The sequence below is a fragment of the Mustela erminea genome, chromosome 3, assembly GCF_009829155.1.
Source record: "Mustela erminea isolate mMusErm1 chromosome 3, mMusErm1.Pri, whole genome shotgun sequence".
Lineage (NCBI taxonomy): Eukaryota > Metazoa > Chordata > Mammalia > Carnivora > Mustelidae > Mustela > Mustela erminea.
The window spans coordinates 18,791,357-18,810,589 of record NC_045616.1 but is presented as its reverse complement, the minus strand read 5'-3'; the positions used below and the strand labels follow the sequence as shown (position 1 = coordinate 18,810,589).

General features: G+C 47.9%; 1 long non-coding RNA gene across 1 annotated transcript in view; it reads right to left on the bottom strand.

The window, feature by feature from the left end:
- Nucleotides 1-19,233, bottom strand: part of LOC116585971 — a 145,396-nt gene that overhangs the window by 84,555 nt on the left and 41,608 nt on the right. The window contains exon 2 of the long non-coding RNA XR_004283827.1: nt 10,658-10,892. This is a non-coding gene — a long non-coding RNA (uncharacterized LOC116585971). The remainder of the gene's footprint in view (nt 1-10,657; nt 10,893-19,233) is intronic.

Below are 19,233 nucleotides of genomic sequence, written 5' to 3'. Positions count from 1 at the left end.
AGTCTCCTCCCTAAGGGATGATGTTACTGGTCTCTGTTCCGAGAAAGGCAGACATTCAGCAAGGGCAGATCACCCTTAGTGAGAGGAAACCCAGGCTGTTGGGTCCAAGCATCACTTCTGTCTCCATCACCGTGGCATGAAGCCCATCTTGCCAGTACTGGAGTGTCCAAGGATTGACATCAGTTGGCTGAGTCATTCTGTCAACCTGGTGGTTTGGTGCTGCCTCCATGGTCAATGAATGCTCTCTGTTGGGTGTTACTGTTAAATATGGAGTCAGTCACCCCTCACATTCCCCCCCTCCATAGATGCTTCCATATCCCTCTTCCCCAGACCTCCTTGCCCCTTCTCTTTCTCCTTCTGGACCAACCTCATCAACTAGACAAGCCCTTGATTTCTGACCATGAGCCCACATTGATTGTTACTTCAGCTACTTGTGTCTCCACATAGAGTGGGTAACCAGATACATCTCCCAAGTTCCCATTAGAAGGATTTCTCTTCACTCTTTCTTTCAGGGCTGACCCAGAATGGAGCTACAGGACAGCAGCCCACTGTCAGCTTACACCAACATTAAGAACCAACTCATCTGAGAACTCTGTCTGGCCCTTTACCTCCTTCCTCAGCTGGTCACAGGGACCTTAATGGGGGAGAGGTCACCGAGAGGACATGACTGCTGGTTAAGTTGTGAGGTGGATTCACACAACTAGGGGCTCCTGACCCCCACCCCGCCCCTGGAACGTATGATCTGCCCATTGTTCCCACAGTGGGAGCCACGCCCAAGGGCACAGCCTTGAGAGAGCAGTGCGTTGTTGAGTTCATGTGGACCGTACATCTGTGTGAACCCACTTAAGGTCTCTACGTAAACTTTGAAGACTCAGACAGGCAGGTGCAGAGATCTGTTTGACCTGTGGCCACCCAAAACATGCCTCATGCCTAAGTTCCTTGCTTACTAAACCCAGGCCTACACATCTGGAATGGTCTGCCTCTTGATTTGGTCTCTCCTTGCCCTCTATGTACGAAGGACAGTTTGCAAACTAACAGACCCTCCCACGGCCCTGCAGCCTTAGGTGGGAGCTGAATGAGAAGCACCAGTAGAAGCCTGGTAGGTGAGATGCGTCTGTGTTACCTGCTAAGATGATTTCCTCGGGTGCCTGACCCTCCTCATGTCCAGGGCCAGGCGGAGCTCTTCTATCCCACCGTCAACTGCTGCTGGGAGTGCATGAGCTGGTGATATGGTGGGGCTGACAGAGGTCAAAGGAGGCGGGTCAGACAGGGAGCTTCCCAGAGCTTAGCCTGGGGTGAAGAGAACAGAACGTGTTTAAAGGCACAGAGACGATATTGAGGACACCCCACAGCCTGCCCAGCACAGTGGCAGAGCCCTGGGGGAAGAGCAGAACTTGTATTCCCACAGATAGCTCATTCCCAAATTAACCGAGCAGTGAAGCACCTCCAATCTCCAGTGAGCAGGAGTCACGAGGCAGGGAGAGGTCAGAAATGGGCTTAGGGAAAATTCCTCCCAAGAAGCCCTGAAGGGGACTGAGCATTTCTGCTCTGATAAGCAGGAGGAGCAGATTCTCCAGGCTGAGAAGGACTAGGTGCAGCCTGAAAGGGGAGGCCCCACTAACAACTAGAATGCTCCGGACAGTCATTGCTGTCCACCAGAACTTTCTGTGAAGATGAAAATGTTCTAGAAGTTTGTGCTGTCCAGAAAGATAGCCGCTGGCCGCCTATGATGACTCAGCACTGAAGCGTTGCTGGCAGGGCCCCTGGGTGGCTCAGTCAGTTAAGTGTCTGCCTTTTGCTCGGGTCATGGGGTTGAGCCTCACACTGGGCCCTCTGCTCAGTGGGGAGTCTGCGTCTTCCTCTGCCCCTCTCCCTTGCTCACGTGCACTTGCTCTCTTTCTCAAATAAATTTTAAAAATTAAAAAAAAAAAAAAACTCTAATGTGCTGCTAGAAAGCTGTCATTCGAGAACTGAGTTGTTTAATTCAAATTTTCAATAGTCACAAATGGCTAGTGGCTACTGCAGTGGGCAGCCCAGACACTATGGAATACAGAGGCCTTCATCCTGGAGAGAAAGACCTTCAGAGGCTCAATCACACAAGGTCCCACAGAGCAAATGGAAGCACTGGATGCTTCCGCATAAACCCCTTGAACTTGATGGAGTAACACTCTCGGCCTGGGGTACGGCACAGGCTTTGGAGTCATGCAGGCCAGGTCTCCGCTGACCAGCTGCGTGATTGCAAGCAAGCTGCCCGACTTCTCGGAGACCCAATTTCCTCCACTGTGACAAGAGAGTAACAGTGGCTTTATAGGGCTGACACGGATATGAATTGAGAATCCTGGTGCCCCGTGATCCTTTCATGAACACAGCTTCTGAGCCCAGCCCCCAGCCTCAACTCCCTCCCACTTCTTCTTTCTTCAGTGAACTCCCCACAATATGAGGCCAGTTCTGTGGGCTGAGCTCGCGATCCCACTGTAAGAACCAAGTAATCAGGGCCTCCTGCTCTGGATATCCCTGTTTTGGAGCTCAGCGAGCTGAGGCGTGGATGCCTTAGGAGTATCACATGGAGGGCATAATTCAGTCACTCTTTCGGAAGAACGGCATGAAACCCATCCTATAATGGCACAAACATGGCGTTTCCTTCCACACCAACCCACCGGCACTGACAACAAAATCAGCTCATAAAAAACCAGCCGCCTCACGGCAGAGGAAGTGAGATTCTCACCTATTTTGGCTGCCAGTCCTTAGGAGGAAAAGCCTCCCAGGAGAGGCTGAGATTCGCAGGCAGGGGAGGGCTCTCCTCTGGGAATTACGTAATTCCCTGCAGGGCAAACAGCCAGAAGCCAAATTTGGCAACTCACCAAGAAATTTACTGATTTCTTCGCCTGTTTGTTTGGCCCCTTGGCACACTGCTTTTGTTTTGGTCTGGGATGTTGTGAGTGATGTTTTGAGAGGTGTGACTACTCTCAGGTCCGCCTTTGTCTGCGGAGCAGAGAGACCTTCCTTTGTTTGTGCGGATCAGTAAGGATCTTGTTATTTCTGTGGCAGAAAGAGTCAGAAAGTTCGTGGGTTCAAATTTTCATCCCGCTCCACTCCGGGTCCCTCTGATGAACCGACGTTTTCATTTTTTTATCCAGGTCTCGGCACCAGACGTCACAGAAATAAATGAATGCATAAATAAAATCCACGAAGTTGGCCCCGGGATTTGAAGCTAAGAAGGCTTGCTGCATATCAGGGTTGAGTTTTAACCTCAGAGCCTCCTCATCTTGTTATTGTTACCTGTGCAAAACTCAGGAATGGGGGGACAAAGTAGGTCAGTCCCCACTGTACTGAAGGAGAACACACAGGAGGGATTATCACAGAAATTTAAAAGCCTGTCCTAGCCATTCAAAACGCACACTTTTGTAGGCTTTCTTTCAGTGAGAATCTGGCCCGTCAGAATCATGCCTGCCCATGGACTTTTCCAGGCTGTCAAAGCAGAAGTAATGTCAGTATTCCTAACAAGGTTTGTGCGGGGAAAAGGGCAGCGAGTATTCGTGATAATTAAAAGGCCTGAGAACCAGTCTGATGTTATTCTCAGATCTCGGGGTTTTGCTTTCCTGTGTAAAATAATAAAATAACTTCAGGCTCCTGTGAACTCCTAAAAGTCACTTTTGTACTCTTCTGAAAGTAAAATCCACGTCTGAACGGATGACACGAACTTTCCGGGGATGATGCACATTTCAACAGCTCCACCAGTTTGCAGACCTCTTCGGGAGAGATGGGGTGGGGGAGAAAAGGTTTTGGAAATTTGCCATCCTAAAAGGAGCTCTAGTCAAATCCCGGGAGAAAAAGAGAAGGTGAAATGAATTCCAGTCCCCAGGGGTAAGAAGGCAGGGGTCATGAATGATGGCAGAAAGCAAGGAAAATGAAGAGCTTGCGTCCTTCCTACATGAGGGGTGTTCCTTTGCAGAGGTGTGCCTCCAAGAGAAGCACCCCGTTAGCAAACACTGACCTCACAGAGAGAGTCTTTGCAGATGGAGACAGAGGGTCCCAATCAGCATCTCCCCGGGACAGAAAGCACTGGATTCCCTGGTTCTGAAGAAGGGCAGGGAAAGCCAGGAGGACTGACTGTACCTGGTCAACACATGTCATTGCTCTTCTCGATCGTCTCCTTTCCCCTCTCTCAGAGGGCCAACCGGGGGTGGGGGTGGAATCCAGCCTCACTGCCTCAAAGGAGGTGCTGCCTGAAGAGCCCCTTCTTCCGACGGCCCGGGAAATGGCATCCTCCTATTCTGTTGGCCACTGGACAGGTCTTGTCCCCCAAAGGGAGGACGCCCGCACCCTTCCTTTTCCTCTACTTCCCCATCCATACCCAGGTTCCTGCAAGCACCTGTGCCACCATACCACAGACTCGGGACCCTGATACTAGTGTCATTATCCTTAACATCTATGCCAGATCCCTTTTTCCTCCCAATGTCCACTCAGGAGGCGGCGGGGGCGGGGGGGCGGATAATCCTCAAAGTGGAAAGAAGAGAAGTAGGGCAGGTAGTTCAGGAGCAGCGGAACAGCCTCTCCCGCCTGGGTTGCTGTCCTCAGCAGATTGTCTCCTCAATCACGCTCCCAAGGTAAAGACCCCATCCTCTGAGGGCCTACACTGCCTCCCGCCAGGCCACCTCTAGCCCCCCATGAGAAGGAGCCTCCTCCCTTGGGACATCTGGGCTCCACACAGCTCCCCAGCTCCCCAGAGATATGTAACCTTGAGCAAGTTACTCAACCTCTTTGCGCCTTCATCTTCTCCTACAGTACATGTGGCAGTAAGTTAGTTCACAGAGCTGATAGGAGAGACAACAGGTAAGAAGCTTGCACATAGCAGATCCCAATAACTATCAGTCCTTCTGTCTCTCTCTCTCTCACACACATTTAAGGCAAGACAAGACACAAGGGGTACAGGAATCAGGAGAGGAACACACAGCTGGATGCACAAGTTACTCAAGCTTCATGGCCACGGCATCCTCAGCTGGAAAGTCAAGAGGCTGGGTTGCACAGTTTTGATGATCCTGTGAAGAACCGAAGTGCTCCAGATTGAAGAAAAGAAGTAAGAGAGCTCAGGAATGGCAGATCTCAAAGCAGGATGGCAGACAGGATCACAGTCTACAGAATTCCGCGAGGACTAAAAACGCTGTCCTGGAGGGGACCACAGGGGTTCCCTGTGGGTCCCAGTGAGATGTCAATCCCAGAATTCAACCAGCATAAATCCAATTCAACCAACGTAGGCAGGGTACAAGTTCAACAGCACACACCAAAAATGCTGCACTTAGACTGGATATGCTTCTACCTCCTTAGCTCCCATCACACCTTCTGCTGAGCCAAGAGGACGAGAGGTAGACAGGCGGAGGAGAGGCTCAAGCAGATCCCTGCTGCACAGACACCCTCCTCTAGCCTCGCTCTTCAAACCGGCATTACTGGGATGTTGAAGACATGTCAAAGCGTAGACTGCGAATATCCCCGACAGCTTCGATTTCAACATGCAGATTCCCGAAGTACCGAACACGTGTCACATGATGGGCACACTCTAGCCTCCCCTTCTGTCTTGGAAATGGGTCACCTTATTCCCTTTTTACCTTGGGAATTTACCCTTTCCTTCATGTCAGATACAGGTGAAGCAAGATAACACCCGAGGGAGAGGTTTCATTATGACGCAGCTCGGGGGTGAAAAAAACACCAGGCGTTGTTCAGAAGGGGCACCCGCCCTCCTCTCATTGGGTCTAAAAGGGCCCAGGTTAGGAGGGTGAAGACACAGCTCCCTCCCTTCACTCCCAAAATGTTTAGGAGCATGTGGTCCAGGGTTTGTGTCTCTTTCTTCCTCAGTGTACAGCTGAGGACAGGAAGACACAGACTCCGTCTGCAGCCACCCTTAAGACGGCCTTAAGACAGTTAACTCATCTGTTCTTTTTTTTTTTAATAAGATACAGTCTTGGTCCCTTGTGGTGACACCAAACAGTCTGGCTTAGATTGAATTATTAATACTGATTTACTGAATTGAGAGAGAGAGAGAGAGCACGAGCAGGGGAGATGGGAGAGGGAGAAGCCGACTCTCCACCGAGCGGGGAGCCCGAGGTGGGACTCAGCCCAGAACCCCAAGATCTTAACCCAAGCTGAAGGCAGACGCTTAACTGACTGAGCCCCCCAGGTGCCCCACTTTCTCCTGTCTTAGGCGGTGAATGATCAGAGAAAATGAAATAAGAAAAGAAAGGAGATGTCTTTTAGGTGTCTCTCCTTTAACTTGAGCCAGAGTTTGGAAGATACCTGGGTGGCAGGCCAAGAACTGGGTGGTCCTGGAGAACCGCCAGCATCGGGGGACCCATCAGGGCCTAGCAGATATTCTACACACGCCAAATGTTTTACATTTTTGAAAAGGGTGTTGGCTTTGGATTCAAAATCAGTGCAGTTCAACAACATTCCTTCCCTGCCCTGTGTTGCCTGTGGGAGAGCCGAAGGTTGCCTGTCCTTGAGCGAGCTGAGGGGGACCTTTGGTGCCGGAGGCTGGAGTTCCACAAAAGTGGGGGGGATTTTGTTTCCCTAACTCCAGACATCACAGGTGTTTGTACTTGGGCATGAAAGAGCTGAGGTAGCCACGCTGGACCCATTTAACCTTAAGACAGACAGCTCCGTGAATGCTTGCCTCCCTGATGAATGCCTGCCTCTGCCCAGCCAGCATCACATAAAATGAAGCCACTTCTTTCTTGCTGGCAGCTTATAAAAAAAAAAAAAAAGAGAGAGAGAGAGAGAAGCAGGATTAGTCCTATAATGTGTTTTCTTCACTATTAAGAGTTCTTTGCTCTGCTTTCTCTCATTATAAAACTGTAGGAAAGTGGCAAACACAAAGAAAAGAAAGACTGCCCGTAAAGTATTATGGAGGTGTCTCCCTCCTATACCTGTAAGAATACAAGGCTTTTTGCAATTTCCTCAGATTCAGACTCTGAGGAGTTTCACCCATTCAAAACCGGGCCCCACCCTGTGCAGCCCACATTCCAACCTGTACCTCACCGTCTCAGCGGACACTGTTCCAGGCGTCACACTGCAACGGTGTGACTCTGCGGCAAGCCCACTGGAAGGATTTTGCTCTGCACTGCCTCTGTGTGTGTGTGTGTGTGTGTGTGTGTGTGTGTGCGTGCGCGCGTGCGCATGTTAAGATTTTATTTATCTAAGAGAGAGAACGAGAGCGCTCAAGCGCTGAGAGAGGCAGAGGGAGAAGCAGACACCCCACCCCCACCCCCTGCCCTGCCTGCACCCCGAAGCAGGGAATCTGACTGCAGGACTCCATACCCCTCCCACCATGGTCTCATGACCTGAGCCAAAGGCAAACACTTAAGGACGAGCCCCCCAGGCGCCCACCTCTTCAGTGTGTACTGAATAAGAAAAAAAACATTGACAGAGAAGAGTTCCCCTCCTTTGCATCCACCCAGGAAGCCCTCTTGACCTAGGAGTGAGGTCTGCAGAAACTCCACATCTCTCGACAGCAGAAACCAGGTCAGGTGCCCCAGAAGTCACTGGCACTTTTCCCACATGGACATGTACAAGGACCCAGTGTCTTTACCAATCTGTGTTTTTGCCAGTGAGATGTCTGCACCCAGCCCAAGAAGATGGGGCCACTGTCGGAGTGAACACGGATCAGAAACACCAAAGCCCAGAGCTCAGCTTTTTGCTAAAAGGGAAGCCAATGTGCATGCCTTGCAGGGTTGGGAGACCCAAGTCTCAGGAGCCAGATGAGCTTGCTTGATTTAATGGAGCACCAATCTGATCCTTTAAATTGTCTCCTAGCAGAATGTAACCAGCTCTTTTGAAAGACGGTCTGACTGTAATTTGCTACTAATTGTAGTGTAAAATGAGCTACTCTGGGTCCAGCTGATAGCAAAGAATAAATTCAAGAGCTGCTCTTAGGATGTCCTTGGACTGAGGTGAGCTTTAATATTCTCCCTACCGGGGCTTCTAGAAATCAGATCATTTCCATGCCTATTGTACATATCACACTGCCCATCAAATTAAGGTAAGCTCCAAATGATGAGACAGATAAGAATGGTTTGGACAGTGTTTAAATTTCATCAGAGAACATAGTCTTAGTAACTAACCGTGCAGCTTGCATCTCTTACAAATATCTTTTGCTGGCTGCCCATTTTTTTGTTTATTTTTTGTTTTTTGTTTTTACTGCCTCTTTGGACCACTTACTCCTTGGGGCTCTATTCACCAAGTGCAGTCCATGGGACGTGCTGGGTCCTTGCAAAAACGCAAATCCCTAGGTCCTGATCCAGTTCTACTGAATGAGAACTCAGGCGTGGGGAAGGGGACAGGTCTCAGAAATCAGCCCTTACAGTAAGACCCCAAAGGGATGCTGATCCACATCCAAGTTTGAGCACCACTGCCTTACAGAGAGAGAGAAGGTTCACTCATCAATAGGAAATTTTGCTGACTGTAGTGAAATCAAAACTAAGGTGGCTGTGGAGTGGAGGCACCAGGATAGGCTCCTGTATCTCCCTCCAAACTCCGCTACTGTCCAAATTATTTCTCAGCCACTCTGGGCACCAAAGTCTCCCGACCTGACAGGGCTGATCAAGGAGTGGTATCATGATAATAAAACACAGGTCTGTGTTCTCCATTGCCTGGCCTTGATGTCCTCTCTCAAGTACATGCCACTCCGGCAAGGTTAGTGGCCTCTCTCCTCACATCGCCTGTGCCCAGGTCCTCACACCAGGCTCCACGTCTTCGCTCATGCTCTCTCTGCCCCCCTACCCCTGCCATATGTGAAGTCTCGTCTCCGCCCCTCAACACATCCAAACTCCACACATCTTTCCTACCTAGGATCTAACTCTGCATGAACCTTTCCCACCACCTCAAAGTACCTTCAGCAATCCAACTCTCTGAAATGTTATTTCCCTTAGAATCAGTCTTAGGTTTGGGTGGGGTTTGGGGCTAGCACTGAGTTATCCCGGAATCCCACAGATAGGTAAGACTCATCTTGCCAGCTAGGCTTGGAAATTCTCTAGGCAAGGATACTATTATATTTTTTGATGTTTCCCTCAAGTTTTTAGCTGAGAGCAACAGAAGTTTACAGTGCAAATCTAATAAATTCTTATTAAACTATCAGCTGGTGGAACACGCACCTGCCCAGAGAGCTCTGTGATAATTTCTACCTCCCCTATCACATCTGGCCCCCATCGGCACTGAGTCCATGGCATTATGGAGGACACACAGAAGTGCCCTAAGAAACATGCATAAAGAGGACAGCACTCAACTAGTCATTATTTACTAAGCACCAACTGTATGCCAGACACCAGGTTAGGTGCTGAGAATACAGAACGCCTCCTTAGGGCGTTGCTGCCCTCCTGGAGAAAACAGATTATTTGGGTGCTCATAAGGACCAGCATAGGATTATAACATGATACACATTAGCAGAAAATTATTTCAGTAGATACGGAAACCAAGATAGAGGAGGGCTTTACCTTTGTGTGCATGGGATCAGAAGGAAGGGAACAGTGCTTAGAAAGAGAACTCTGAGCCTCAAGGTTGAGACTGTCTGAACCACTCCCTAGACCCCACCCTCCCCCCAAATTCAAGCGACATGACCTGCCCTTCAGAACCCTCCCCCCAAAATTTAAGAGCTGCTTGCGTCCATGTGGCTGAAACACAATTGCCAAGTGATGACTATGTTTTATCTCCAAAATGGCCAAATCCCTGGCAATAAAATGAGTATGATAGGAGAGCTTTGCTGAAGTCACAGTGAAGATTACAAATGATTGCAATGTATGTGAACTCCCAGCAAGGTAAAGCAGTCACGGCCCCCAGGCCTGCAGAGGGAGCCCCGCATTTCTTGGCTACCCACCCCCAGGAAAAAAATGCGAAGGGATGAGGGACAAGGACGCTGTGTGTATGTGTGTGTGAGAGAGAGAGAACACAATAAATTAAACTCAGTTACACAGTTCAGCTGTTCTCTTGTGACTTTCTGTGGATTACAACAAAGGTACATTTTAAGGGGCCCCAAAAGAACCTTCTGAGGGAAATCTGGCTGCCTAGCAAATGACAGAGGTTATTGTTTATCCCTGAATAGCTTTGTCAGCAATAGGCAAATTTAATAAGTTACCCTGAAACTTCAGCGTGTAGGAAGAGTGGGAACATATGGAGATAGATACATATTTTTACGATGTTTCTTTTCTGTAAGCTTACATAAACTGTGCTTCTTGTCCCTTGCTCCAGAGCCGGTATGGAAAGGTAGGGAAGGGTGGGGTGGGGGGAGCTGCCAGAGGCGCTGGCTGGCCACTTAATATAGTCCTATTGGGTCAGATGGGCTGTGTTGTGCAAACTCACACATTTCTGTCTAACCCTTTAAACAGGAAACTCAAAAAAGCACTGTCAAAAGACGCAGAAGCTTCAAACAGATAATGCACCTGACCACATTTAACAAAAAAACAAAACACGTCCAGTGACTAAAACTAGCAACCCCTTTGCATTCAATCTGATCTGCTTCTAACCTCCATTTTTATAATCAGTCAAACCATAAAAGCAAAAGATAGCTGTTTTTAGAAATCTGTGCTGTCCTGGTCCATCTGTAGGTTTTGCTCCTCCAAGAATTCAAATATTACACATTTAGAAGACAATTTAACAAGAAGAAAAGTGTACTTACGTTTTTCCTTTCTAGGTGCCAAGCACCCTTCTGTCTTGAGCTGTATCTGAACTCAGCTACTACTTGCAACAATACGCAAGGAAAGTAGGGGCTTCGCTTCTCCAGCACAGAGAGGTTCAGTAACTTGCCCTAGGTCACAGAGCAGGTAAGCGGTTAAGGGCACGGTTTGAATCCAGGCATGCAGATGCCAGCATCCACCATCTCTCCTCCTCTGCCATGTCCTCTCTCTGAGGCTCTGGAAGAGAGAGATGACTGGTGGTAACTATAATTTTCTTGGAGTAGATTGGAAAAATACAGTGTTTCCTTAGGCTTTCCATAGACTAATTTTTAAAATTCCTGTTCAGCTAGATGGCTCATGATAAAGTAAATACCAGTTAACTTGCAGCCAATGAAACATCATCAATAAATTGCAGACGGCTGGTTCATACAACCTAAGTCAGAATTTGCAAGGAAAGCAAGGAGGGTGAGCGAAGTGTTTGAGGAAAGTATCTTCGGAGAAAAAAAGCAATAAGTTAAAATTGACTCCCTGAGGTAAAAAAGACTCCACTCTTTGCAATTTGCCCAAGTGCTAGGAGGTGACTTACAATTCCCAGCCTACGCTCAGATCCGAGTTTAAAAGTGCTTCTTTTAGCAGCTCTTGCAAGATAAATTATGACTTCAAAGCAGAAATGTCTCCATTCACAAATGGGTCTCTGACAAGAGCTGGAGGGTGCAAAGAAAGTGTAACAAGCAAAGAAATATCGCAACAAGAAAAATGAATTTCTACCCTGGATTCTGCTTCCTCTCCGCTCTTTTGCGTTGCAGGATGGCGGGCCTCATCACCCTTCTCATCACACTGGGCACAAGAAAGGGAAGAGGTTCAGCGAAGCTTGGGGCTGGAAGTTTAGACCCCACATGACCTAGAAATGGCCCACAGAAGCATCCTGTCCCTCTGAGACAAGAGATTCCAGGTCCGCTGAGGGCCCTTGTAGACCAGCAGCCACTATTTGCTTCTCTGCATGGGGTGGGGGGCGTGGGGGGGTGTTTCCTGTGTAGACAGGAAGCAGGGCTGACACAACTGAACAGCATATACAGAAGTGGCTTTGGAAATGCCAGGGCTTACAATGTGGGGATGAAGGGAGCCACCGTTCCAGAAAGCACGAGAACCTGAGAACCTTCCGAGTGCCCAGAGGGCGGAGCCTAGAATGTCTGGTGCTGCTCGTCAGGGAGCAGAGCAACCTGGAGCACCCAAGAAAGCAACATGCACATGTGCAGGGAGGGGGCCCACGTGACCGCAGCCGTGGAGATGCCGGGAGGGCACCCCCAGCTGCCAGGTGGTGAGAGAACCTGGAACCGAAGTCAGCCTGGCAGGATGAAGTGACACCATTACTGCACAGGTCCAGCTGGGAAGCAGTCCTTAGCAGAGAGCTCAGAATCTCCAGCCAGCGGGCAGGGGAATTACTGGAAGGAGCCTTGCTCTTCTTGGGGCTTGGCCTTTGCCTCGGTTTCCAGCCTGGTACTGCAGTTCTTTCCCAGGGTTAGGGCACAGCTGGGACTCGGGCCCTTTGACTGAGGCTCTGATGTCCTATCGAGGTCTTGTCATCCTTCTCCTTCACCCTTCCTGAAGCATGAACACCTTCTACCTCAGCCCACAAAAAAGGCAATTTGGTGAAACAGCTCTGTTCATGGCTAAGAAGTTCAGAGAGAATCTGTGAGTGTTCCCAGAAACTATGCCTTATCTATTGGTGCCACTTAATAAAAATCTTAACTAACTTAAGGGGCCCCTGGGTGGCTCTGTTGATTAAGCACGGGGCTCTTGATTTGGGCTCAGGTCATGATCTCAGGGTGGTGAGATTGAGTACCGGTGCTGGGTCCCGCCCTCGCGTGGAGTCCGCTGGAGATCCTCCCGCCCCTCCCCCTGCTCTCCTCCACACACTCGCATGTTCTCTCTCTCACTTTAAAAAACAAAACAACAGCAATAAAAAACTTTTAAAAATCTCAACTAACTCCAGGTTAGGCTTTGTGCCAAACACTTTAAACTCCCCAACCTAACCTGATGGGTTTTTTCATCTCCACTTTGTAGATGAGGGAACAGGACACAAAGAGGTCATGACCTTCCAAGATCAAATCTGCAGCCTGTCCTTAAGTGGTACCTTACATTTCTTCCAAGACACTTTGGACACATCCCCTCACTTTTTGGTGCTTCCCCCCATGTCTCTCTAGCTGAGGTGCCAGTTTCCAGGAGGATGTCACGGAGTGAAAACATAATCCCATCCTGTCCAGTATGGTCATGGGAAATACATTTCCCAATACAGATGGGAAAATGGGTTCCACCCCTGAGTTAGCACTACAAGGTAACTGGTATGATGGGAAGACCCTCTTATGAAAGGGTTACAAAAAGCAGTTATTTACCATTACCCAAGACTTCCCTCCCTACCTCCCATCTCCCTCTACTTTCTAGTAAAATAAGGAACAAGAAAAAGTCAGCACTCCAATTCTTCCTGCTTTCTCAATTCAGCCAGGAAAACATGAAAAACAGACCCAGCTCCCAGAGGAAAAGAATATGGTGAAGGGGTGGAAAGAGTTAGCTGGGTGGGAGCCCTATAGGGCGGGGTGGGTGGAAATTGGATGCCTCAAGAAAAATTAGAAATGAAAACAAAAGTGAGTTCTTTTATTGCTGCTAATATATACCATATTAAGATACAGATGGAGGAAAACGTGGGGAAAAAATAAATAAGGAAACAAAAGAAAGAGGGAAGTTTTGGCAACTGTGTCTCTGATCTCCAGTAGAATGGTATTCCAACTAGCAGTGGGAGCTGAGGGTCGGGTCTTGGCTGTGCTGCTAACCAGCTGTGGGACACTGGCCAAGACACTGCCTGCTTCCCGCCCCTCCGTTTGAGGTTTTGGTCCCGGCACCATCAAAACACATTCAACCAATTTATCAATCCACCAGTGCTTGCTTGGCATGAATTGTTCCGACCCTTTTATGCCCATAACATTCAGAGAAGCACACGGGAGGGAAGAACACTGTGACAGTAAGTCACCTGCTTTCTTGTAGGAAGGTTGTTTCATTTCAGTGTCCCTAGGAAATCACTGAAGTCATCTTTACATATTCACACACACACAAATGCTTTCTCTGTGATTTAAAGAAAGATTTGTCCTGACAGTTGAGAAAAAAAATAGGAGGTGGATAGACTGTGAAATTAACACTGCCAGGTTTCAGGTCTGCCATCCTGAACCTTCGTTGGGGTATAGACAGAGCTGACTAGGCAAGTGGGCTTATAGAAAATAACACACATTTCTCTTCCAGGAAGAGCTCACACCATTTCCTGCAGATACGATAATGAATCGGGGACTTAACCTTTTATCTCTTACTAGAAATTAGCAAATGTTGTAAGCATAATCACCACATCTGAGTATCTGTTTTCAGAATCCTGTTGGCCCTCTAGCAACGCGGGTTTGACCTGCATGGGCCCGCTTACAAGTGGATTTTCTTCAGTGAGCACAGGAGAGTAGAGAAAACGCATTTGTGCTTCCTTAAGATTTCCTGAAATAGGGGCGCCTGGGTGGCTCAGTGGGTTTAAAGCCTCTGTCTTCAGCTCAGGTCATGGTCCCAGAGTCCTGGGATTGAGTCCTGCATCGGGCTCTCTGCTCGGCAGGGAGCCTGCTTCCCCCTCTCTCTTCCTGCCTCTCTGCCTACTTGTGATCTCTGCCTTCAAATAAATAAATAAAATCTTAAAAAAAAAAAAAAAAGATTTCCTGAAATAACATTTTCTTGTCTATTGCTTGCTCTGCTGTAAGGATGCAGTACATCATACATATAACATACAAAGGCTGCTTATGGGATCGTTAGGGCTTCTGGGCAACAATGGGCTACTACTAGTGGTTCAGTCTTTGGACGAATCTACACATGGATTTCCGACTGCGCGGGGAATGGATGGAGTGGGGGCCTGTGTCTCTAACCCCACTGTTGTTCAAGAGTCAAGAGTAGATGTTTTCAGACACTCTTTCCTAGCTAAGAGAACTATCACCCACGTTTTCAAATGTGAAATGCACACGGTATAAGAGTGACAAGCATAACTGACATCTTCTATCAAAACTAGTCCTCCTATAGTTACCGGGAACTCTGAAAATCCTCTGAACTCCCTGTGATTAGTCTCTGATGGAAGCAGAAAACTCGTAAATGGGAGATAACATCTGAAGGGAAGATGTGGAGAATGGGCCTATGCTCTCCACCCTCACGTCCGAGATGTGAAGTGGAGAAACACAAGGAGTCCCTTCCAACCCCCAGGAGGCCGATGGTGTGCCCTTTATTTAATGCACTCAGCTACTTAATTAGCATGCCAATTTAAAGCTTTGAAAAACTGTGTGCAAAGTCAGCAGGGGGTCCAAGTCCTGATGTTATTTTTCCCACAGCTGAATAAATGATTTCCACCTCCACCACCACACTCATATGCCTGTCCTCATTAGTATGTATGAAATGAGTGGAATAACCATAGGGAGATTTACACCGTGCCACAGCCAACTTAATTAAGAAGAAAGGGAGCCGATTTCTGGAGGAAGAAGTACATGTTCACAGGTTCCGACATACCTCTGTTTAATTAATAATATAAATCCATCAGAAGGAGACTTTAAAAGCGCCCTCCTCGTTTTCTCTACCCATTTAACGATTAACTAAACTTTTTAGGCGCTTACCAATGTGAAGGAGCCGTGATCTTTGAATAAGCATCTCTAATTTAATTATAACCTTCATGTCCCTACCCACACCCATCCACTCCATGAGTACTCAGGGTGCTTGGGACGCAGGTCACAAAGGTGAACCAGGAAGAGCCCAATTTTCAAGGAACTTTCGGTTAAGCAGGGCAGTCGAAGATATACATAAATGTGATACAGGGAGGGATTTTTCTGAAGGGGGGCGTATGTAGAACTCACTAAAAGGGCCTCAGGTGATGGTGGTGGGTGAGAAGGGTACAGAAGGATGACTGAGAAGGGTTTCACATAGAGCGGGTATCTGCAGGAAGATTTAAAGGACTAGTGCCAGGACGACAGGATGAAGTCCTTTAACGTCACACCCTTGCACCTAAACGTGGGAGGTGCCTAACAGAATTTTCTCAATGAGTTAACTAAGTCAGCCAGGGATGACATGACAGCATTTCAGGCAGGGGTCGGGAACAAGAATCAACGGTCTTGGTTCTGAGAACCAAGCTTTTTACAACCGAGGAGGTAGGCTGAGCGAGGAAGCGATGAGAGGGGAAACTGGAAAGGGATTCTAGAAATCCCAGTTTATGAAACTAGGTAAAATAAATGGCTGTCTTCCAAGAATATTTACTCTACTAAAACTCAGAAGCATATGAGAGCACATGGCAAACCTCACACATAAATTAAGCATAATATTAGCGTTGTCTTCATAACCACACTGTATTATTGCCTCTTGGCTTGTCCACGTGGCGAAAAGAAACTAAAGCCAGGTGTCTCAACAATAAAAACCTATTTGTTTCAGTCTGGAATAATGAAAAAGTTCTGGAGATGGATAGCGGAGCTGGGTGTTTAAAATAACAGTGTGAATCTACTTAATGTCACTTAAAATGATTAAACTGGGGGCGCCTGTGTGGCTCAGTGGGTTAAGCCTCTGCCTTCAGCTCAGGTCATGGTTTCAGGGTCCTGGGATCGAGCCCCACATCGGGCTCTTGGCTCAGCAAGGAGCCTGCTTCCCTTCCTCTCTCTGTGCCTACTTGTGATCTCTATCTGTCAAATAAATAAACAACATTTAAAAAAAAAATGATTAAACGGGTAAACTTCGTGTGACATCTATTACACCACACTGGGAAAGTATTCTTTGAATGCCTACCATACACAAGACACTCAGACTGTTACCTTATAGAATTTTGGTACTGATTAGTATCAAGCTCACTGGGTTTTCATTATTTTTTGTTGGGACTCAAGTCATATACACGTAAGTCTCAATACCCTGTAATATGTGTACATACCAGCACTCCACATCAAGTCCCCATGACAAGAGGTCAACAATTCCCGGCACTGCTCCCGAGTTCCCCCTGCACCTTCCCAGAAACTCCTCACGAAGTTAAGTGTGCAACACTGATTTCTAGTTGAAGGATCTTTTCCTTCTTTTGCAAATATATGCTCATTCTCATGTTCTCCTGATTCTACTCAATAGCAGATTTTGGCGGTTGTTGACATAGAAGTTTAGGTCTCCATTATCCTGTCAGGAAGCGCCACAAACTCAGCGACTTAAGACAACAGAAATGTGTTCTCTCTTAATGCCCAGGGGCTGGGAGTCCAGGCACGGGTGAGCTAGGTAGGAACTTGGACCTCACCAGGCTAAAATCGAGGTAGAGGCCATGGCTACTGTCTCCTTGGAGCAGCAGAACCCTCTCCCCAGCGTACTGGTTGGTAGTAGAATTTCTTTCCCTACGGCTGAATCACTGAGTCCCTGTTTTCTTGCAAGCTGTCAGGCAGGGACTGCTCTTAGCTCCTGGAAGCCACCCTCCAGTCCTCTCTGCCAACATGGCAGCTCACTTTTTTGAGGCCAGGAGTGGACTGTTCTTTCAGGAAGAAGCCACCTTACAAAGCCCACCTGAGTTGCTCATATCCACCCGGGATCCTTCCCCTTCTGAGGAACTCAAAATCAACGGATCACACCTTGATGGTATAAGCAACACTTCTTTAGCCACACACAGAACCTAAGGGTGGGGGAGTGACAGCCCATGATACTCGAAGTCCCACCACACTCAGGGGAGGAGATGATTCCAGGCACACACCCTGGGGGCAAGAGTCCTGGGGCCATCTCAGAATTTGCTCTTCAGCTGTTTCACCTAACCGCAAAAGCAGCAGTGGTTTTTCTGCGGAAGGCATTTATTATCGAGGACTGAGAAAATACAGATGAAAGAGAAGTTCAATACAAACTAATATTCTGTTCACTATTATAACCACATAAAGTCACTTTAAGCATTTTAGTGATTCAATTTCCAGTTTTTCTCCTAAGCATTAACACATATACATAGCTGGGCATTTACAGGATGGAGATGGCACTGTGTGATATTGGGGAGCCATTTCAACTGAGCTCCCAGTTCTTTGCTGTCTGCCTGGATGACTGTTCCCATCTTCAGATTTTGAGCATATGTTATAAAGCAGCCCTCTGTTTATCTGTGTAATATGCTTGCGTGCCTGTGTACAGATGCACAGTTCTAGATTCCGCTCAACTACAGTGTGCAACGAACCCCTATCAGCAAAATATCCAAGAAGTCCTTCTTTCCAGGTAGCAAAACAAAGAGAAAACGAAACAAGAAGAGCACTAGTCTGCTTATGGGGCTGCCCGGCGGAGCTTTTCTTGGCTAGCAGGAGGTACAACTAATGCACAGAGCAGTGAGGTATGTCATAACTCATTTCTTACTAAGCATTTTTTTCTTTTTAAATCGGCAGTGGCCACTCGGACTTTCACAAATATTCCTTTTTTCCTTTTCTGAGCAAATCATAGGACAGCGTTTCCCTGTCTCCACACAGCATGGCTGGTGTGACTTATCTTGGCCACAAAAGGGGAACAAAAGCGATGTGCGTTGTTCCAGAGCAAGATCATGAAGAACAAGTTTGGGATTGGTGATGGGGACTTGGTTCTTCTCCCAGCTCTGTGACTGTGTGAGCTCTTTTGAGACGGCACCTTTGCCAGCTGGGGTCCCTGATGGCAGAAGGCCCCCTCCGCTGTAGCTCCAAGTGAGTAAGACACAAAATGTTGCGTTAAACCACTGACAGTTGTTTCTGACCACGGCGTAATCCAGCCTAATTTGACTGATGCAAAAATTAAGGTCTGACAGTCATCTGTCTCTTTTTATAAATTAGAGCAGATTCAAGTTCATACCTGTAAAAACATGTCTTGCACTCACTTGCATTCTGATGAACTTCTGTGGAGGGGAAGGGAGGGGGTGAAAGAGACACAGATACTCTGAGAAGTGCCCACGGGAGCCTGTCCTCAGGGTGAACCTCTTCGTTCCCTTGTGAGTTAGTGGGAAAAGCGTTGAGAACAGCAGATTATCACACCGGAGCTGCAAGGCCAGAGGGCGGAAGCACCTGCCTCCCTCTTGGATTGTGTATGACCCACCGTGGGTTCCTCGGGTTAGTTAGGAACTGAAATCGAACGTATCCGGATGCACCTCCAACCTATGAAAGTCTCATTCCACTAAAATCCTCTCTTGAAAGTGGGGCACCATAAAGAATTACTTTAAAATATATGACTAAGCCGGGGCGCCTGGGTGGCTCAGTGGTTTGGGCTGCTGCCTTCAGCTTGGGTCATGATCTCAGGGTCCTGGGATCGAGCCCCGCATCGGGCTCTCTGCTCCGCAGGAAGCCTGCTTCCCTCTTTCTCTCTCTCTCTCTCTGCCTGCCTCTCTGCCTACTTGTGATCTCTGTCTGTCAAATAAATAAATAAAATCTTTAAAAAAAAAAAATATGACTAAGTCTTGATAGGCACTTAACTCTTTTGAGTACTGTCTAATACGAAATTGGCCGAGGGTCGAGGCTTCTGACCCAGCGCTGCAACCAAGACAGTGCGGATCTGGGTGCACTCTCAATACAGAATGAAACAA